Source organism: Callospermophilus lateralis, chromosome 1 (assembly GCF_048772815.1).
Source record: "Callospermophilus lateralis isolate mCalLat2 chromosome 1, mCalLat2.hap1, whole genome shotgun sequence".
NCBI lineage: Eukaryota > Metazoa > Chordata > Mammalia > Rodentia > Sciuridae > Callospermophilus > Callospermophilus lateralis.
This window is the reverse complement of record NC_135305.1, coordinates 119,673,171-119,696,469: the sequence shown is the minus strand read 5'-3', so window position 1 is coordinate 119,696,469 and position 23,299 is coordinate 119,673,171.

Here is a 23,299-nt window from a genome sequence, read left to right as displayed (position 1 = left end):
GCAAAGAATTTAGAGGGACATATTTTCATTTAATAAGTGCCAGGAGAATACTTTCATGGCTTGTTTATAATCACCTTGATTAACCATTTTTTGAAAGTAGATGCTGCATGAAGTTGCTTTTATTTTAATTATCAGTTCCTTGCTAAGGACCATAAGTAATCAGAAAGATCCTGTGCTTCTGCCATAAAACTATGCTTTCTTTTTGGATTCTTTTACACTCAAGGTCACTGAGTCAGGTAATCATGAAGGAAGATGGTGTCTCAAAATTTCCTTGGACTAATACCTACCATTGCAAAACAGAATCTTCTAGCATAAAGGCCCAGAATCTAGGAATTGGTGCACTAGAAACATGGCAAGTTTTTATATTTCAACAGAGCTTCTTTGCCTTCCTTCGATATAACTTAATAGATATTTCTGTTTGGTCAGCAGAATGTAGCAGATGCTTCCTTTGCATCCCCTGAGACCTCCTTGCATTTTCTCCCATGTCAGCCTGAATTTCAATGTCCAGGACCTTTGCACAGCAAGCTGTGAGAGAATACTCCTAGGTGCGGCTCCTAACCAATGATGGAAGAGGGTGGAGGTAAATGCCCTCTAGCTGCCTCCCTCAATCCTTGAGTGAGAGGCATATAATTACAGTTTTCCAGACTGTCCCACCCACCCATTTCAGTGGTCTTTATTGCTTGCTGCTTTAATAATGCAAATTGTTGTTGGCCTTCCCTTGGTTTCCTGTCCAGCAAAGGGATTACTGCACTTCCCAAATTCAGGTGCACCCAACCCTTGACTCAGCATCTGCTTCCTAGAGAACTCAGTCAAAACCCTGAGCTAATCAAGGTTTAAAACCCTCAATGTGGTTTTAATTTTTCTTACCTTTGTTTCCTTTTACCCAATCTTTTCTCCTTTCCCTCTCTTCCCTATGATTTTCAGTCTTTAGCTGGGGCTGCTTTGAGTGACGTCAATCTAGTCATAGAGTAGGCTTTCCACTGAATTATGTTATGTTTCACTGAATGTAGCATAAAATCTCTGCTAGCTGATTTGTTCCCCACCCTTTAAAAACAAAACGAACTTTTTTTTTTTTTAACTTTTGAAGCAGACTATTTTCACTTATTGTTGACTTTGATGACACTGGTTTTGTTTTTTAAACTTCTTTGGGAGGGAACAAAAGATTCTATCCAAATTTGTTCCAATTTATCCCTATAAATAAATATCCTCATCAGACTGCATGGAGAAAATAATGTTTGGTTTTTTTTTTAGTATCTTTTTTTTTTTTTTTTTTTTTTAGTTGTAGATGGACACAATGTCTATTTTTTAAAAGATTTAAGTTGTAGATGAACACAATACCTTTTTAAAATTTATTATTTTAATGTGACGATGAGGATCAAACCCAGTGCCTCACACATGCTAAACCAGCACTGTAACACTGCATCACAATCCCAACCCCAATACCCCTGTTGTATTTATTCATATTTATGTGGTGCTGAAGATCGAACTAGCACACGTGCTAGTCAAGAGCTCTACCACTGAGCTATAACCCCCAGTCCATTGTTCATTTTAATAAAACATCAACACCAAAGCCATCAAGGAAAAAAATTTACTTATTCCATGAGATCAGGGGCATCACCTTTCTTGCAAATGGTATGTCGTCAGTGCTGAGAGCTTCCCATGACACCTAAAAGATATTCAAAAAAATTTGCTGACAAAATGAATGAATGAATTAGTGGATGAGTGAGAGAAGAAGGTTCACAGAAAAGAAGCAAAGCAAAATAAATCATGATTTTTGAGGGGATTTAGATTTCCAGTGTAGTGCTTGTGCTGGCATTCTTTTAAGTCCTGGCTCTTGGGTTCCTCAAGATATTTCTGTACTCTTATAGTAAATCATTACTCCTCCATTTTTCTCCTAGTACTTCCTAACTTGAGTGAGTTTTTAACTCTCAACCAAATTAACTTTGACGAAGGAAAATTTCTCTAGAGGGTAGCTTCATAGGAACATATTTAGTCTTACTTTATTTAATTAATTAATTTATTTATTGGTACTGAGAATTGAACTCAGGGACACTCAACCACTGAACCACATCCCCAGCCCTTTTTCACATTTTATTTAGAGACAGGATATTGGTGAAGCTGTTAGTTGAAGGAAGACATTGGATAGCTTCACGGAATAGCTTATGGCTTTGCTAAATTGCTGAGGCTGGCTTTGAACTCACCATCCTCCTGTCTCAGCCTCCCAAGCCCCTGGGATTACAGGTATGTGCCAGTGTGCCCGTCTCATGTTTAGTCTTAGAGGAGGGACTGTGACATTGTAGGAATTCATCAAGATGCTTAATGAATGCATAATAAGGCTCTTGAAATTTTTATTAGAATTGCATTAAAATTGTAAATTAATTTGGGTAGATTTTGAATCTTTAAGATTTTACTTATTTTTAAATCAACAGTGAATGATCGTACACATTTATGGGATACAGTGTGATATCTTGGTACATGTAAACATTGTACATGATCAACTCAGGATATTAAGGTTATCTATCATTTTAAACCTCTAGCATTTCTTTATGATGAGAACATTTAGAATTCTTCTAGCTATTTGATTTATGTGTTAACAATATTTTTAATTATAGTTACCCTTATGTTTACTGGTACACTCAAACTTATTTCTTCCCTCTACCTGTGTCTTTGTATCTATTGACTGATCTCTCCCAACCTCTTTCCCCACCCTCTCCACTATTCTACTCTCTGCTTCTATTAACTCAGCTTTTTTAGATTCCACATATGAATGAAATCATGTGATATTTGTCTTCCTGTTCTTGGTTTATGTCACTTTGCATAATGTCCTCCAGGTGCATTCATGTTGCCCCAAATCACAGGATTATGATTTTTTTCTGATTTGCATTCCATTGTGCATGGAGAGTACATTTTCTTTATCCATTCATCTGTTGATGAAACTTATGGTTATTTCAAATCTTGGCTATTGTGAATAGGGCTACAATAAACACTAGAATATGAATATATATATCTTTTCAACATATTAATTTTGTTTCTTTTGGATATATACCCAGTAGTGGAATTGTTGTATTGTATGATAGTTTTATTTTTAACTTTTCAAAAGAAGACATAAAAATGGATAATAAGTATATAAAAAATGCTCAACATCACTAATAATGGAGAGAAGGTCAAGTCAGTGGAACATCACTTCACTTCACTCTGGTTAGAATGGCTCTTATCAAAAGGACAAAAGATAATAAGTGCTGGTGAGGATGTGAAAATCTTAAACTCTTATACTCTCTTTGTGAAAATGTAAATTGATACAGTCACTATGGTAAACAGAATTGATATCTTTATGGTAGTCTATTTCTACTCATTAACTTGGTACAACTCTCCTTTTATTTAGGTGTTGATTTTTGTTATTTAATAATTTTATCTATAAAATATTGACATTTTCTTAGATTTATACATAGCTATAATAATTTTTATTGTGAATACAAATAGTATTTCTATTTAAAATTATTTGAGTTTTGACAGTTTCAGAAATATTAATTTTTCTTATGATTTTATCCCAGTGACTTTCCCAGATTCTTGAATTTTGTTTGTGATTGAAAGTAAGAGCTGCTAATGATACTAGTCACATCTTGTTACCAGGCACAGTTTTAGGCACTAAATGAGTGTTAACACTTTAAATTATCACAATAACACTACAAATAAGTATTGTTATCCCATCATTTTAAGATGACGAAATTGGGAAGAAGAAAGGGAAAGTAACTTGTGCATTGTTGCATATTAAGTAGTAAAGCCAGGATTTGAACTTGCTGGGGCTATCCTCAGAGCTCACTGTCATAAAAATTATGCACTACTATATATTATACAATCATTTCATTTGCATGGGTTGCTAATTTCATAACTTCATTTTTATTCTTATTTCTTGTATTACTATGTTAAGCCCTTCAGTGCAATGTTGAATAGCAGATGCTGATTTTCTGGTGGGAGATAGGATTGGTAGCCTGTTGTATGATTCCCAAATATACCCATTTCCTTATATTCACACACTACCCTCTGAATTTTTGTCAGGGTTTGTCTTTGTGACTAATAGAATATAGTATAAATGAGCCTATGTCACTTCTAAGGGTAAGACATAAATGGCATTGTGATTTTCCCCTTTCTCTCTTGAATTGCTTGCTCTGGATGAAGTTAGTTGTGATGTCATGAGTTCCTCTGTGGAAGGGCCCATGTGGTGAGGAACTGAAGCCTCCAGCCATGCAAATGAGCCATCTTGGAAGCTGATCCTTCAGTCCCCATTAAGTCTTCAGAAAAGTCTAATTCTAGCTGACTTTCTTCCGTGCAATCCATGAGGGATCTTGAGTCAGAAACTGCCAGCTCTGAAATTCCTAGATGCCTAAGGCATAGAAACTATGAGATAATAGATATTTATTGTTTTAAGTCACTAAATTTTGGAATAATTTATTATGCCAGAATAGATGACTAATATAGTAGGTTAAGCACATTTGAGTCAGTTATGTCCCCTCTGTTCTAGTATTCTTAAGGATTTTCTGATATTTGTTTTTTTGTTTGTTTTTGAATCATATCTAGGTATTAAATTTAACACATTTCTTTTCTTCCCAAATATGTCAAGTTTTCCTTTTTTTATTCTGTGAATACAGCATATTACATTGGTAGAATTCTGCTTATAACTGCATATTTAAAATTTACTTCTGGATTTGATTAGGAGAAAATCACAATGCCAAAGTCTTGGTTTAGACATTTTTCATCTCCATTTCTAGGTAAGGCTGGTTTTTATATTAATTTTATTGTTTCTTTTTAAAAATTATCTTTGCCTTATTTTATATGGAGATTTTACTAACTCTCCCTGTACATATTTTTTCACAGACATATTCAAGCCATACTTCTCATCTCTTCCACTGTATTCCACTCACTGCCTCTTCCTTTAATCAGTTACCTTATGCTGTATTATCACCTTGACTTTGTCATAGATATAAGCTGACAAGTTAGTTTTGTTAGTTAATTAGCAACTAGTATAGGGATAATGTAACCATTTTCAGTCTTGGTAGATGTGTGTCATTAGGAAGAAATATGAACAATAATGATTCATTTGAGTGACTTTTGGAAACACACTTAGCTTTACTAAGCTTCAATATGTTTACCTGTGAGTGAGTATAATAGTTACTCCTATTGTATATAGAAATAGTATAAAGACCAAAGGAGATAGTGCATTTGGAGTTAATTTTCACATATGATGAATTGTACATATACTGCAAATACTATTGTTCCTTTGTTATTGGACATCTAGGAAGGCATTTCAGTGCTTACTCACTAAATTTTTTGCCATTTAAAAAGTTTTCTAGCCGGATGCAGAGGCACGTGCCTGAAAACCCTGTAATCCTGCGGCTCAAGAGGCTGAGGCAGGAGGATCGTGAGTTCAAAGCCAGCCTCAGCCTCAGCAAAATTAAGGCACTAAGCAACTCAGTGAGACCCTGTCGACCCTGTCTCTAAATAAAATACGAAATAGGGTTGGGGATGTGGCTCAGTGGTTGAGTTTCCCTGAGTCCTAAGTTCAATCCCCGGTACCAAAAAAAAAAAAAAAAAAAAATTGTGCCTTTTATTTGAACTCTTTTTTTTTTTTTAATTCTCTGTTTACTTTGAGATCAGAGTAATCTTTTTTTATTTTTATTTTTTTCCTCTTTCATACATTTGATTCAAGTGAGTTATGCATTTCCATTTTTACCCCAAATACAGATTGCAGAATCACATCAGTTACACATTCACAATGTTTACATAATGCCATATTAGTGACTGTTGTATTCTGCTGACTTTCCTATCCCCTACTATCCCCCCTCCCCTCCCCTCTCATCTTCCCTCTTTACCTCATCTGTTGTTGAACTCTTGATACATGAGATCAAACACAAAATATTGAGAGAATTTTTGGTCCATATATGCAGCGCTAGACCTCAGGGCAGAAAGCACCTGAGCTTGGAGGTTAATCTGGCGAGCTGCTGAGAGCTCCTAAGTACCCAACTGTGTCAGGAGATCTTGTGTATTGAATGTGTTTTGTGGAGGGAGAATGTGTGAAGACAGACTGAGAAGACAGACAATTCACAAGAATTATAAGCTTGTTTAATAGAAGTAGAGGAAGACAGAAAATAATGGTTTGATTACCACAGCAACTGTGTATTCATTTATTATAGCAAAGAGCTAATATCAAGGTAAACATATGCCACTGGTAATTTTTTAGAACTGACTTATTTTTAGCAATTTTATTTGCTATAAATAAGTTGTTGATTTGTTTCCCAAGAGACTCTATTTCACTTTCAAAATATACTGATATCATATTTTTCCCCTTTAATCTGGTAATGTGATAAATTTCATTGATAGAATCTATTTGTTCTTGAGATAAATTCTGTTCATGACAAGATCATTATTATGCCATCATTTATGTGGTTAAAACACCTGAATAATAGAGAATAATTATCTTCTTACATATATTCACAGCATATAAGATACCTTCTTTGTCTTTATTCACTGAAAAGCTATCAACTTGGTCTGATTTATTCCCTCAATACTCTCACTGCTTTCACTAATGGTTCTTTGTGTTCTCTATTTTCTTTGTAAATGCTTGTTTCATTATTTTTACTTAAATTGGAAAAAGCTTTCAAGAATGTAATTTTCAGCCTTATTCTAAGTATTTGGAAGATCTGTGCCAATTTCTCTTTTTAATCTTCAATTCCCCCTTTTCTGAAACAAAGGCAAGTGATTCATATGCGTGTATGTGCTCTAATGACTCTATTAGAAGTTAATCTCCAGTGGTGAGTAAGGCTGCACCAATTTTGCTTTTAAGTCCAAGAAATAAGGAGGTAGAGGCAAGAGGTTTAAAGAAAACTTAATGGTTAGCTACAGATATAAGTGGACATATGTTAAGTCAACATTTTGTGGCTTGCTGATATTTTCCATTTCCTCTTCCTGTAATATTTTGCCGAGGATGTTTTGAAGAGATGGTTTTCTAGCTGCAAATTCTTTTAACTTTTGTTTATCATGGAAGGTTTTAATTTCATCTTCCATCCTGAAGCTTAATTTCGCGGGACACACAATTCTTGGTTGGAACCCATTTTCTTTCAGTGTTTGAAATATGTTATTCCAGGATCTTCTAGCTTTCAGAGTCTGTGTTGAAAGATCAGCTGTTATCCTGATTGGTTTACCCCTAAATGTAATCTGCTTCCTTTCTCTTGTAGCTTTTAAAATTCTCTCCTTATTCTGTATGTTGGGCATCTTCATTATAATGTGTCTAGGTGTGGATCTCTTATGATTTTGCACATTCGGCGTCCTGTAGGCTTCTAGGATTTGGGATTCTGTCTCATTCTTCAAGTCTGGGAAGTTTTCTCGTATTATTTCATTGAATAGATTGCTCATTCCTTTGGTTTGGACCTCTATACCTTCCTGTATCCCAATGACTCTTAAGTTTGGTCTCTTTATGTTATCCCATATTTCTTGAATGTTCTGCTCATGGTTTCTTAACAGCTTTGCTGAGCTGTCTATGTTCTTCTCCAGTTGAAATACTTTGTCTTCATTGTCTGATGTTCTATCTTCTAAGTGTTCTACTCTGCTGGTAGTATTCTCAATTGAGTTTTTAAGTTGCTTTATTGCTTCCTGCATTTCCAGGATTTCTGTTTGTTTGTTTTTTATAACCTCTATCTCCCTGTATAATTGATCTTTTGCTTCTTGGATTTGTTTATGTAATTCATTGTCGAAGTGGTCGAAGTGGTCTTTCATTGTCTGATTTTGCTGTCTAATGTCTTCCTTGAGACTCCAGATCATCTGAAGCATGTATATCCTGAGTTCTTTATCTGACATTCCATCTGCTGCAGATATTACCTCTTCTAAAGTTGAGTTGACCTGCATTGCTTGTGGTCCTTTCTTTCCTTGTCTTTTCATACTGATTGCGTTTCTTTCTGCTTGGTGAAACTGTTGTGTTATTGATTTTTCCCCCTATATATATTTATATTGCTCTTGTATAGTTGCAAAGTCTCCCTCGCAGGCTTTGGCGGTGGTTCTGCCCCTCCTCCAATTGGGGCAATGTGCCTACCACGCCGGCAGGATGGATCTTCTTTTCTCAGATTTCGATGGTTATTATTTCAGATCAAGAATTTTTGAAATACCACCGCATCTGTCTTTCTTAATGAGGAGTGTGACTGAAGCTTGAACATCACAAATACATTTGTCTTGGAATTAAAAAAAAAACACCAAAAAACACAAACTTGTTTCACAAAATCAAAGTGTTTATAGGAAAGGCTAAAAATGGGGTAGAATATTAGGAAAATGCAGAAAAGAATTGGCAACCCTGTTATAGCTGTTCCTGACAATAGCTGACCCTTGCAGGGCTTGTTTCCAACTGCTGTTGAGTAGTTCTGGGTCACTTCTCAGCAAGGAACTTCTGGCTTGAATTAGAATGTATAAGTGGCACACTGAGGCTTTCCCTTAAGGAGATCTCTGGGTCCCAGTTCTTAAAAACTCTAGCTGCCTCAGGCTACTTAATGACACATCATAGGGGATGGTTCCTGCTTTTGAAGATTACAAAAACTCACTTTTTGTTTTAAATAGAAGCAGCAAATTCATGTGAGGCCACTTATCAAAGCCTCCTGGACAGATGAACACTAGGGCTGCCCTGTGTCAAAGCCATGAAACAATCCTGCCAATGGTAGAGGATAAAAGTTTCCTTTCTCAGTGAGACTTCTCAGTATAATCCAGATCTTGGGACTCCATTCTCTCTTATGTATTAGAGCATAAAAAAAAAAAAGAAAGAAAGGGTGATATAAGACATCACACAGCTTTGAGAACACACAGTATTTTTATCTCTCAGAAGATAGGTATTTTGTTGAGAATGGAATTCCTAAGCTCTAGGGAGAGAGGTAGGAATGTCATACTGGAATTTTTTTTTTTGGTGTGTGTTTTATAGTGTAAATCTCATGATTGGATTTATTCTTTTACAATAAGTGTTGACTGAGAACAGAGCAGGAGTCAATAACTGTGTAAAGACAAATATTTCTTCCGACTTTCATATTCCAATTTAATTCTTTTTTTAAAAATATAATCAATTTCTACCTAAATTTTATTCTGATCAAATATATGAATAAACTCTGGAGTTGAAAAGTGCCCTGAATTAGGATAAACCTAATAATCACCTGCAAAAAGGCTACATTAAACTTATAGAGCAGGGACTTAATTTTCAAGGAAATATGTATTATTTATGGTGGATCACGAAGAAGAGACAGACATTGGACCTGGGCTGTGGGAACTTGCAATGTAACTACATCAGCTTTGAGTAGTTTAGATTCCTTTGGGAACATGATAAAAGTATGGTCCCCCCCTTAAAAGGGTAAAGAAAGTGTTTTACCTTTTGCAGCAGTATCTCTGTTTTCCCTGCTTCCCTCTTATGGCTTTAGCCTTTTTTCCCAATCATAATCCTCAGCAAAACATAAAGAACCTTCTAGGGGAGATAGAAATGCAAATCATCTGTGGTAATGGCTCACAACAAGAAACACAGCATTTTGGAGGAAAGAGAAGTCACAGATTAGCAGGCGTGTTGGAGAAGATCACTCAGTGCTGGTCTGACCTCACACATCATCCTCAGGACATAGCCTCAATTGAACAATAAATTTAATTTTTCTGTAACTTTATGTAATTTTTATTTTGAGCTATTATTCTTCGATTAGTGGATGTTTAACTTCAATCAATTTGGGTTTTTGTCTCCTTCCTCCACAATCTGATGATAATAGAGTATGAAATATGAAGGTAGGTGTGAGAGCAACATTTGGTCCTAGGTTTCTACACCTGACAGGGGTGGGGACATTAGTAGCAGTGAGATGATGAATAAAGATGGCTCCATCAGAAATGATCAAGAATGCAGAGCACATCAGTTAATTTTTCAGAATGATACCTCACTGTGTAATAAAAAGCTTTAAATCATTTAATTGCAAGGAGCTTTCATAAGAAAACCCAGATTTCTGATTTCTCTTGAAAAATCACACAATACTGGTTCCATATTCCTACAACACTTGTTTATTCTTGAATCTGTTAACTTCTGTGAGCAAGCCCAGTCTTGAGGTTTGACTTTGCAACCTTTAATGTAAAAGAAGGGATCTGGACTGAGTCTTGAGGGAAAGGTGGAATATTTTAACAACAATGAAAGAATATAAGCAAAGGCTAAGGCAGGGGATGGTGTGGCACATATCTAACATAGGCTAAGCAGTCAAGTTTTAGTGTAAGTTCAGATAAATGTGGAGTTGGACATAGAATTGCAGAGATATGGGTCAGACCAGGAATTGGGGATTTTGAACTACAGAGAATCACTGATGAATTGTAATGGATGTGTTAACTAACATTTTGGTACATTATTATATACATGGTATCTAGAACAGATCTGATAAGAGAAAGAAAGGTAGAATAGCTTGGCAGACTTTGTGAAAAAATTTACCTCAGATTCTGAAATAACATTTTTTGATTCTTAGAGATTTTGATTTTAAAATTTTACTTCTTTTCTTGGCCCATATTTGTAAGTCAGTGGGTCAATATTTGTCATCAACTCTTGCATACTACTTTGTTTTGATTTTTTAAAATCTTACATTTCATTTTGTTGCATGCACCAGGTTTGATTTAAGTTACTGTATAAAAGAGCAGAACAGACTGCAAGGTTAGATGAAACTATGCCACAGCCATCAACGTGACTTTTCAAACAGCCTCACCTAGAGTGCGGGTGAGGGGGGGGAGTTCTACTGAGTGCCAGTGGTCTTGAATCATATTCTGACTTGAACTATTACCTTCTGTTGATGTGAAATAGATTATTGTGGATTTGTCAGTTAGTCAACTCCTTAGTTTTTTTTTTTTTTAACTGCTTGCTGTATGCATGCATGTCTGGAACTGAGTTAGCTTTAAATAAATTTTTAAAATCTGAACTGCATAAAGTGTTATTTAACAATGACACTATTTTTTAAGTCAAAAGTTTATTCACTTATTGATAAATGGTACCTCTGATCTCTGTTAGGAAAAAATCTTAAGGGTGTATTATAAACAAATTAGTGGTCAATATCAATTATAAAACAATGATATTAATGATAATAGTTATAATTTACTGAGTGATGCTTTATGTACTAGATACTTATTACAGATATAGCTTACTGGTAGAATACTAACCTAATATGAGTGAGGTCCTGGGTTTGATCCCTAGCACTGCAAACCAACCAACCAACCAAGCAACAAACACTCAGAAGCAATACTATAAGAACGGAATTCTTATTCCTGCTTTACAAATGAGACCCAGAGAAATTGAGAAATTTATTTAGGCTAACATAATAGTATATGGCAGAATTTTTTTAAGTTATCATTTTGTAACCTGAGTAATGTCTTAGATATGAGGCAATCTGAATATTAGGATGTGTAATTAAATGAAAACAACAATGACTATAAACCCTATTAGTGCACATTTAACAATGACTATAAACCCTATAGTGTTTTCTGCTCCTGTATTCTAGGAGGATTTCAAGAAAGATACCAAATGTACTAAAAGTATAGCAGAGTTTATTAAGAAAAAGGCAGCCCTAAGGGAAGGTGGGTCCTCTTGAAGAGGAGAGTGACAACTCACTTCTTTGTGTCCCAGCTTTTATTGGGTTAAGAGGGGGATTGTTAGAAGGTTCCATCCAACTATCTCCTCCTAGCTCTGGATTGATAATCTACATTAGATAACAACTGAGTGTAACTCTTGGTTACCTTGGCCCATTCTGACAAGTCTGGATTGCAACTGGTTTTACAGAATTTATGGTCAGTGAGTTCTGGTCTTAATCATCCTGCTTTCCTAGGTCTGGGAATCTGTCTGCTTTGTTTGTGTAGGATCTTGCTTAAGATGTTTTTGCAATTAGACTCTTCTAAGCAAATATACTCTTGTCCTTCTATGAATGTATCTATCTTCCTCCTGCTATAAGAAGAATATCTTGTAAGGCTGAGATGAGGCAAGGATTCTGAAATAGCTATTTTCTCAGACCTTGCTCTGCCACCAAAGCAGGGCTGTTGGTCAGCTGATTTTATCTGAACTAAGTCCTGGACTCTATCCATGTCTAACTGCTATCTAACCACTGTACTTTAGTTAATGAGAAATAAAAATACCACCTACTATTAAATCAGACAGTATGCATTCTCACTCTGGGTTTATTAGTCATCTTTTTGCTACTGGGACCAAAATGCCTGAGAAATATATTTTAAAGGAAGAAAGATTTATTTTACCTTATGGTTTCAGATGTTTCACTGTGTGTTAGCCAATTCTGTTGCTCTGGACCTGGGGTGGGGCAGAACATCACAGGAAAAGAGCACAGTAGAAGAAAGCTTCTCAGCTCATGGAAGCCAGGAAGGAGAGAGTGTGGAGAGGTTGAGCAGGGGGAAAAGAAGATAAACTTTTCTAGGACATAACCCAGTGACCTGCTTCTTCTAACTAGGTCTCACCTCCCAATAGTTCATTTAGACATTGTTGTAGATTGTTGTAGTCAGCTTTTTCAATTGCTGCAACCAAAAGACCTGAAAAAAAAATAATTAGAGGAAAAAAGTTTATTTGGGGGCTCACAGTTTCTTAGGTCTCAGTTTATAGATGCCTAACATAATTGCTTTGGGTCCCAAGTGTGGTGAAGGAGAGCAACTGGGAACATGACAAAAAGAGACAAAAAGCTCAGCTCACAAAATACATACCCCAAAGACATACCCCTGATAACCCACTTCTCCTCCAGCCACAACCTATCTGCCTACCATAACCACTTGGTTAACCCCTATCAGGGAAGTAACACACTAATTGGATTAAGGGTCTCTACTCATTTCATCTCTAAACCTTTCTTGCATTGTCTCACACATGAGCCTCTGGGGAAAATCTAATATTTAAACATAACAGCCATCAATGGATTAATTCACAAATAAGGTCAGAACCCTCACGATCCAGTCACTTCCCAAAGGTCCAACCTCTGAACACATGAGATTTTGGGAGACATTCCCAATCTAAACCATAACACTGGGCAAATATCAGATGGAAGAATATTTGCTTTTTATTATGTGAAGAAAGTTCTAGTAGGCCAGTATTACTAGATCAGGTATGAATAAAGTAATTTTCTAAAATGGTGATGAGACTTTACTGACTCAGCCACAGTCTCTATCCTGATTTACTTATCAAAGGTGGATACACATCTGCAAAGAGGGTGTCTTCCCTGAGAATCCAAGGTTGCAGGGTGATAGCATTATCTTTTTTAGCATAAAAGGTTGAAATAACTGTACAGTTAGTACGATTTAAAATTATTGTGGAATTTCCCCTTTCTATTTTATTTGAAATTATTGAATACTTTTATAAGGCAAATTTTATCTTTTTTATATCATTAGCCATTAGGATTATTTTCTCCTTGAGAGTTTAGAAGATGTTTTTGTCTAACAATTTATGGCTTCCAACAAGTGTCTTGAGGTCAGAAAGACTTTTGAGCATTCTGGGACTTTCTGATCAGTTTTAACCCAATATTTATAAAGCAAATAAATAATCATAATTTGGGGAAGTTTGAATAATTTCAGTATACAATTTGATCTCAAGATTCTTTTAAAGGTTTTTAAAAATATTGCTTAGATTAGGCTACTGTAATAAAATTACCATAGACTGGGTGACATAAACATTTATTTCTCAGTATCAGAGTTATCTGTTCTTAAATTTTGGCTTATAATATGCTGACACATTTGCTCTTATAAAATACTACAAATTAATTTTTAAAGTACAGCATTTGCAATATATTTCATTATTTTTAAAAATTCTAAGTTGGCACTTGAAATTCTGTTTTTTGAAGAGCTTCTTTAAATACTGTTTATTTTCAATCTTGGTTTAGTAGCTTAACAGCATACAGAGATTCAAGTGATATAAGTACATCATGAGTTGCATTTTTAAAACTATGTCACTTAAATCCCCAGTTGTAGAGAAGCTTTTATGAAAATTTGGCTGGTAAATTTTTATATTTCCTTATATCAATCAAGTGATTTTGCAAATTGGAATTGAAGAGGCTTGTATATGGATGTATAGGTTAGTGCAAACTTTCTGATCATTTTTTGACATATGCATTGAAAATGAAAAAAAAAACCAACCAGTTACATCCTTTGACATAACCATCATACTATCATGGATTTATACTTAGGAAAAAGAAGAATGTATGCACTGACATTCCTCTGAGATTGTTTATGGTCTTTTTCTTTCCAATGTTAAAAAGTGGAAAGAACCTAAATATTCAATACTTGGAGATGAGTTAATTATGTTTTTTATATAACAAAATTATATGGAGTCATGAGATATATAATACTAATAGTTGTTACTGTATTTATTAAATATTAAGTAAATGCATTTCAAAATTTAATCCTCATAATATCCTAATGCCTTGGAGATATTATATACAATATCTGAAAGTTCCATGTCCAAATAACAACTAAAATTAGACTAAGACCCAGGTGTGATTGTCTCTAAGATCACACCTATCAGACCTTATGGATAATTAGAGACATGCACATAACTTTTTGCTAAGGGAAAGGATAGAAGGTACTCTGCATAATGTTATCATAATTCAAAACTCCTTAAATGCATACAAAGTGAAAATAGTTTCTTCTGGATGGTGGGGTTGTAGGATTTGTTTGTTTTATAATTAGTATTTTACTTTGTTTTTAAGCTTTTATGTAATTAGCATATGTTAAAATGTTAATAGAAGTATTATTTTGAATGTAATTGGCAATATTCCTAATGTCTAGCAGTAGAAGAATTTAATGGAATAATATAAAATAAAATGATTGCTATTAGATACAGATAATACATTGGGATAACATTTATTGATGAATGTTCTGTTAAATAAGAAGAGCCAAAAATACTATTTATCCTAAAAATTTATCCTATGATTTATGTTACAGAGCAAGGATCTGTCACAGAGCTGAGGCAGTCATGATGGGCTAGTTACTGGTTCTTGTGATCATGTTGCAAAGATTTCAGAGTTGTTGCTCAGAGTAGCATGCAGAAATGTATTGGGAGGGATAGGGAAAGGGAAACAAGGGCATCTCTCAAAGGAGAGAGGGTTGGTGTGCCTTTCCTGCCTTCCTGTTTTATTGGGGGTTCCATCGAAGTTTCCAGAGAGTCCTTCCAAAGACCACCTCTTGACTTCTCTGACTGATGATAGGACTGTATCAGACTTTGAAATCCCCACTGTGCATAATATTACCACAAATGGTAAGATTTTACTATTATAATGACACGCTGAAGATCCAAGGTGACTCTGGGTCACTTTGGCTCATCTGAGTGGTTCAAATTGGAAATTATTCTTCTATCTGGTGGCTTGGCTTCTAGTTATCCTCTCTCTGAGTTCTGGAATCTGGTCTGTGTAAAGGTCACAAAAGTTCCCCTTTCAGGGTAGCTTGTGTTCTTCTTATTGACAGGCTCAGGAGCCTTTCCAGCTTCAATTTCTCCTAAAGATAAAAGAATATTTCTGAGAAATGTAACATATCCCATTGATTTAAGCCAGACAAGCCTTCAAGAAAATTGCTTTTTAAAGAAAGCATATGAGGGTCAGCATAGTAGGGCCAGTTTAGAGAATTATCCCCCTAACCTTATATTCCCACTTCTCACATCTCCCTGTTACCTGTCAATTTGTACCATAATTATGAGGTAAATTCAGTATGCACATAGAAAATATTACAATGTATAGAATAATAAAAGTGATTGTGTTGTTGGCAGAATGGGAAAGTAATACAGATATTTCTTTCATGTTTTAACTATGAATGATACTGTAATAATAATCTCTGACTTATTAAACAACAGGATATATGAAAGGGAAGCCATATAAGTAAGGTTTGGTCTACTTTGCTTCCGTATAAAAGATTTTTAGTTTTCAGAGGGCAGTTAGGCAGTTATAGTTTGACTTCAAAGCATTAATTTTCTTAACATTTTTCAATACTATCAGATATGATAAGACTACATAGGCAGAACAGCCTCTGTTTTTTTCTCCTGTGTAGTTAACCAGAGCTATCCCTGTACATTGCCACCATCTCAAATTAGAAAGCAACCTGAATAAAAGTTTGCCAGACAGGTAGTCCCAGCTGCTTTGACAAATGCCATGTACTCTATCCCTGAGGTCAAGGCAAATGATAGGATGTGAAAAGTGAATAGGAAATGTGTCTCTGGCACTCTCTCAGCTCTGGTTTGCTGAGTAAGATACGCAGAACAGAAAGCCAGGGGCTTCTAGCTGTGTACTCCTGGAGGATGTGGCACAAAGGCAGAAATATACCTCCTGCGTGGAAGTAGATGGTGAGCTTAGCATGTGTCTCGCCTTTCAGGGTCAGGAATAGAGGAAATCAAATGTAAGTAAAGCTGGAGGCTATAAAGGAAAGATTCATAGACAGGAATGCCTACAGGGTTTGCAAGTTCTTGGAGGGAACTAATGTGGATCTAAAGAAAAAAGTGAAAAAAAAAAAGGATAATTTTTAAATCCAGGCCATTTGTGGGACCTAAATGGCAGGTGATCTTACCATGCCACTTTATTAACAAGTTCCTTCCTAAACACTACCACACAGGGAGGGGAAAATGGAATGGTCAAATCTTGTTTACCTTGAGAATCTTTACTTAAGGATTTCAAGGCATTCTCTTGAAATCTTTCAATATCTAAACTAACTCTAATCTGAGCCATAAAGTAAACACTGATATGATGAAGATGCTCTGCATGTTCCTTTACTAGAGTAATTAATGGCTGTGTCATGGTTTTTTAAGAACCCTAGCTTTTTAAATTCTATATTTTTGAGCTCATGGTTTTCACATTTGATCCTGTGTGCCTAAATTAATATATTTTTTCTGATCAGTCTTATTTTATCTGAATATAGAGGGTTTTTTTCCCCACTCTTTGTTGAGAGGCCATTTTTTCAAGGGCTAGCTCTAATATCGTTAGGGAAAATGTCCTCTTACAAAATCCTAAGTAGGACATAGACATGGTAATGTTGGGAATAAATCTGATAGTAGTCATTAAGGAAAAATAGCCACTTGATTTTAGCATCCACCATGGCTATTAGATTTTACACCTAACATTTCCAACTGCACAGGTCTCTGTATTTAAGTCAAAATGTGAAAGTCTGATAAGCTCTATTTTAATTTCTAACAGTTTAAATTTAATAGAGGCGTTAACAAACATCTGTAGCATTATCTCCTACCTATGGAGATCTACCTACAAACAGATATGAGATCTGTTTCCTGTCCATTTTATGTATGTGTGCACATCTGTGTATTTTGTTGTTGTGTCTACATGTGCTTGTGTCCATACATCATGTACATGGTATCAAAATTGGAATAGATAAATGATCACTCATAAATTTTTTTAAAATTTAAAAGAGAAATGGATCCAAATGCCTTTTAGTTTGTATGACTTAAAAAGTTCAATATAGATTAGGTAAGCAGATGAGAGTAAAGATGTCTTTAAAATTACTAGCTCATAAGGTTTTCAGAGTGGTCAGATAGTTAACAGAGTGTTGGTGTCCATAAAATGTCTGGAATGTAATATGCATTGTTTCCAGGATTTTTTTTCAACAGGGGTAAGATAGCTTGTATTGTTAATTAACTACACTTTGTGATATCTTGTTTTTTTAATAGTTAAAAATGAGTATATTACATTGAACATCAATATCAATGGGATCAATCATAAATATATTAGAGAGACATCCGATTAATTTACAAAGTTAAAGTGCTAAAGTATCAACTGCTAAATACAAAATCAAGTACTTTTAGCTTCTTAAATTCCATAAGGTAATATTTTTTTATTTTAATTTATTATATATGACAGCAGAATGCATTACAATTCATATTATACATATAGAGCAGCACAGTTTTTCATCTCTGGTTGTATACAAACTATATTCACATAATTCATGGCTTCATACATGTATTTAGGGTAATGATGTCCATCTCATTCCACCATTGTTTTTATCCCCCTTGCCCCCTCCCTTCCCTCCCTCCCCTTTGCCCTATCATCTTATCTTCTCATGCTTGTCTCACTATGCCACTATGAATCAGCCTCCTTGTATCAGAGAAAACCTTTGGCATTTGGGTTTTGGGGTTTGGCTAACTTCACTTAACATTATATTCTCCAGCTCCATCCATTTAAATGCAAATGCTATGATTTTATTCTCTTTTATTGCTGAGTAATATTCCATTGTGTATATATACCACATTGTCTTTATCCATTTATCTACTGATGGGCATCTAGGTTGGTTCCACAGTTTAGCTATTATGAATTGTGCTGTAGTAAACATTGATGTGGTTGTGTCCCTGTAGAATGCTGTTTTTAAATCCTTTGAGTATAGACTCAGGAGTGGGATAGCTGGGTCAATAGGTGGTTCCATTCCCAACTTTCCAAGGAATCTCCATACTGCCTTTCATATTGGCTGCAACATTTTACAGTTCCACCAGCAATGTATGAATACGCCTTTTGCCCCACATCCTCAGCAACACTTATTATTTGTATTCTTAATGGCTGCCATTCTGACTATTGCCACCAATATTCAGAAATGCCTTTATTTATGGGTGTTGATTCAGAAATATAACTTCTAATATAACAACCTGAATTAATTTGTGATTATAGACCATCACCTATAGTGCGGACAAGATGTAAGGCTGATTTTCAGTACTAGTACTAATCCCAATTAAATGAAAGAGATAACTGTAATTATAGATATTAAAGTTGTAGCCTGTTATTCCCTCTTTACAATAGTAGTACTGGCTTGCTGAGTGTTTAAAACCAAAAACTTGGAGGAATAAAAATAAGGAAGTAAAAGGGCCACAGAAAAAACAGCCAAAATTTTGATCCTTGCTCTCTAAGGTTAGCCAGGCCCCTGAGGATGATGGGATCCCTCTCTGGGAGTTTGCGAGGACACTAGAGAACAGGAAGCCAATCAGTACACATTCTGCAAAGAGGTTCATTGGAGAGGGAAATGTCCTTGATGCTTCCACGAGAAGCAATGTGTGATCACCAGTACTCTGACCCATGCTGGCAGATAGTGTCATTGGTAGAGGAAAGCTAAAGAATCCAAGAGGTTTTGCTCATCTTTGCTGACTTTTAAGAGTAGATAGGAACAAGGTCAGTTTTGATAACTTGGTCTTAAACACGTGGCAGGAGAGTTTAGCCTAAGCACAGTCCTACATGGACATTTAAAAGGGAAAACAATGTTTTTTAAATAATAAAACTGAAGATGCACACTTGTGTTATCACTAATAAAAGCCCAATGTTCACTCTGATATACTGATGCTGACTGACAGTGTGTGTGTGGGGTTCTCTAGGGATTGTTTGGGTGAATAGGGAGATGGGAATGGGAAAGACAGTAGAATGGACAGTAGAATGAATCAGACACAACTTTACTACATTCATATATTTGAATACCCATCCAGTGTAACTCCACATCATGTATAGCCACAAGAATGGGAAGTTATATTCCTTGTATGTATGATATGTCAAAAAACATTCTACTGTCATGTATAACTGATTTACATAAAGATTAAAATAACCCTGAAACTAAAAATCCATAAAATCGTTCCTGAATTCTCTGATCTAATATAATATGTAAATTTCTAAGATTTTTGTTTTTAAAGGCCCAAACAGCTTGACTCAATAAGTAGTGTGCATTTTTAGTGTCTCTTTTCATTCATGGTTGGCAAGTGGGTCCTAGTGCACATCTTATTAGGCTTAGACTCTGCACCATGCCAGGGCTAAAACAAAATAGTCTAGCCTTGGGCAGACAAGTGGCCTTAGTGCTTCCCCCTCCCAAATGCCTCTCCCCACCCTGCTCCCTGCCTTGGTCTAGATCTGTGCACCCTACCCATACCCCAGGGCTTATTTTTCCCTGGCCAGGCACCTAGGACCTGGCATCTCAGCCTCAAGGCATCCTGTGGGTCTCCTGGGCCCCTGCAGCTCTCACCTGCTGATGGTGTCCTGGAGCACCAAGGCCTCAACAAAGTGCCACCAGCAGCCTCAGGAGAGGAGGAGAAGCAGGAGGATATAGAGAATGTGGATGATGAGTGCAAGAGAGGCCACTGGATGTTGCTGGCACCAACCATGGAGGGGAGGGGAGTGGGGAAGGGGGGAGGCACCTGCACCTGCTTGCTTTTCAACCCCTCTCTACCCTGCCAGCAGCTGCAGATGCTCCCCTGCCCCTCTGAATACCCATCCAGTGTAACTCCACATCATGAGCCCAAGATGGCAGCCCTTTGGTCTCAAATAGGTAGTTCTTAAAAGCCAAAGATCAGGCTGTTCAAATCCCTCCATGCCAGCACTTGGTACTTGACCTCTTTGGAAGTAAGTGAGATAAATCATATACTCCAAAATTAAATACTTTTATTGTACCAGATTAAACATATTTCAGAGTATAATATTCAATGATATAGAATTTAATAACGATGCTATTACTAAAAATGACTTTTTGGTTGCTTAACAGATACTTCTTATATTCTATAACACTCACTAGTTTAATTGAAAGTATTTCAGGTTATGTAATTATTTTAAAAGAAATGCCACTTCAAGTTTAGAATAGATACTTCACATTTCACTGTTTTGATCACATCAATAGGATATAAGTCCTCAGAACTCACAGAAAAAATAGGCAGGGTTGTCATTGAAAATGACTTCAACACACATTAAGGTATTCTAGAACCATTTTCACAAGAACTGAGTCAAACCAGGATGCTTAGAGAGAACCACGTGTCAAACCATGATGATGAATTATTAGCATTAGGATCAGAAAATAAGGAACCAGGGAGTAAACTGAAAGTTAAGGGTCAAGTGAGGAGCAGAGAATAGCTTCTAACACAGGGTCTCTGTCTCTTACCTCTGTTGGTTAGTTGAATTGAGATTTAAAACTAAGCCTGACTTCATTTAATAAATAAATAGCAGAATAACACACTAGTGATAAAAAATCTTCTGAAAAGCATGAAAATCTTCTGGATTTTATTGAAAACAGCCCACAAGATTTGTAAGCATAATAGAGAAATTCATAGGTACAGGATAAATTAAACATTTTTTTTTGTATTTATTATTTATTTCACCAGGTGAAATATATACTATAGTTAGACTGTGTACATGAACTTTCAAATTTGTGACAAGGTTGGGCATATCTATTTTTTTTTAGAGACTGCAGACAAGAATAATAATGGGGCTGGGAGATGGAAACGAGAAAAGAGAAGGGAGAAAGTTGGAGAGAAAAGTGTGACTTTAACAAATTTGTCACAATTTTTTTCTTACTATTTTTCTAGTTGCTTGATTTTAATCATTTTTAACATCCTTGCAGCAACTTAATATTTTATGTTTAATGATTTGAGACTATTTAGGAAAGGTAAAAATTAAATATATAATATACATTTTTATTTGAGATGATTTTTACTCTCTCATTGTCTAAATTATGAGTTATTAAATAGTACATTGCACTATTTTATACCATTTAAGTTTTACAAATGAAGAACTGTCACCTTTTCCCATCCTTCCTTGAGGTCTATACTGAATTCAGGAATTCACTTGGAATTTTATAATCTATAGCAAATCTGGCATTAAAAAATCAAAATGATATCTAGTGCTCACTGAAAATTGTCTCATACATTTGTAGAAACATGGATGACATTTTCATCATTGGTAAATGTATTAGTAAAGGAGGTGGAAAATTATAACCCTTCAGGAAAAAAAGGAAACTGAGAAACCTGACCTGTTGAAATTTCCCTTATCTGCCCAAATCCCTGTGCCTACCAAAATGGTCCACCAAAAGTAACTGACCAACTCTTCCAATGACCTGGCCCTTCTGAACCCTATAAAACTCAGATGCTTACTGTAGCCTGCCACAATTTCCCCTTGAAAATATGCCCTTTTATATTTAATAAATGTTGGTCTCCATATCTTTTTCTTTTTGTATTCTCCATTTCTTTTTCTTTTTGTATTCCCCATTTCTTTTTCTTTTTGTATTCTCATTTATTGCTAAAACCTGGGAAAGGGAGTTTGGGGGGGGTCTTTGCCCTCCCCATTCCAAAGAACCTCCATTTCTCTCTCTCTGTCTCTCTTTTTCCACCTAACAATCATGTTAAACAGCCAATAAGACCTGGAAAGTGAATGTCAGTCATCCAGCACTTCTGTGGCTCTCTGAGGTCCAGGAAGCCCCCAGTCACAGCTAGTATGGCTACAGCTGAACTCCCAGACTGACTGTTTTTTCTCTCCCTCTTTCTGCCTTTTAGAAGGAGACCCTCCACACTCTTCAAAGTCCACTTTGGCTAAACAGCTGCCAATATGTGACCCAAAACCAATCCCATTCTTGGCCTAGGTTTTTGCTGCCATATTGCTACATGGATGGAACAAGGACCTATATCATGTTCTTTATTGATATAGGTCAATGTTGGAGGCATCCTCCTTATAATGCTCTCCACTCCAATTCCTCCCTGCACTTAGACCTTCAGATCAGAGGTCATTTTCTGCATGCATGCAACACCAACCTTCTTCTTTGGAGAGGTCAGATCCCCTTCCAGTCTCTCACAGAGATGTTGTGCAGGAGACCCTCACCTTTGGCTCATCTGAACCTCAAGGGTTTTCCACCAATGGTATTGGGAGGGGGTCGCCCTCTCATTCTTTGATGGAACTCTGTCCAGTGCTGGGTGACATCAATGATTGTGACTGCCACCCCAGTCAAACCTCTCCAAAGTAGGGGGTAACCAGTCCATCCCACCGGATGCTCCCTTAGGTTGTCCTATTAAAAATTTTTAAAATCCTCTACTTCTAATTTGATCTCAAAAGTAAACACCTTGTTACTCTGAGTACACAGATCTGACTACAATTTAAACTAGACAGCCCAAGTCAATGACCCAAATTCAGAATTTGAGACGTTTTACCCTCAAATCCTCGAAAACTTAGACAATTTCCATTAACAAAATCACAAATGGCCTGAGGTTCCTTACTTCCAAACTTTCTTTTACCTTTGCTCAAGGCCCTCATTAGGCCAACTTTGCTCTGCTCTATAATTAATTCTTGCTGACTCTGTACTCCATAAGCCTCCTAGATCAGGTCCTGACCCCCAGCCCTCTCTTTAATTTACTGCCCCTGAAATAGCATTAACTCCACTAAAATTAAATAAAGTTGGTAGCTATAAATGAACATTTCAGAGAGGAGTGCCTGATATCTATCAAAAGTCTTTTTTCTGAGTTGATATGAGACTTACTAATCTTCCCAACCTCCTATGTAGGTGGGATTGATCTTTGTTTCTGTGTTTG